Here is a 395-nt window from a genome sequence, read left to right as displayed (position 1 = left end):
TATTACGAAGAAAAGGTCTATGAGTTAGGTCAGGTAGGTCCTCAACCCCAGACCATCTCCAAAGTTGCCTGAACTTAAGGAGCTGGGAAGAGCGGTGTTGAGGATAAGCCCATGATTCCAGGGGGCCCTGGGCACGCTGTTCAGAAGCTGAGAATCTCACCTTTCTACATCTGCAAAGAAAGAGCAACCCTTTTGACAGAGCTGTTGGGAATCCTAAATAAAGCAATAAAGCTAAAACTGTTTGCCAGTACCTGGTAAATGTAAGCTCTCAATTCCTCTCTCACCTCCTTCCCTCCCCCCTCCCCCCCACACACACACCCTACACCCACTCCCATTATCAGCCAGCTGCGCCTGGGAGGCGGGCGGTGCAGAGTCTGGGGTTGCTTGACTTTCTC

The sequence above is a fragment of the Pipistrellus kuhlii genome, unplaced genomic scaffold, assembly GCF_014108245.1.
Source record: "Pipistrellus kuhlii isolate mPipKuh1 unplaced genomic scaffold, mPipKuh1.p scaffold_m20_p_2, whole genome shotgun sequence".
Lineage (NCBI taxonomy): Eukaryota > Metazoa > Chordata > Mammalia > Chiroptera > Vespertilionidae > Pipistrellus > Pipistrellus kuhlii.
Note: the sequence above shows the minus strand (reverse complement) of the source record.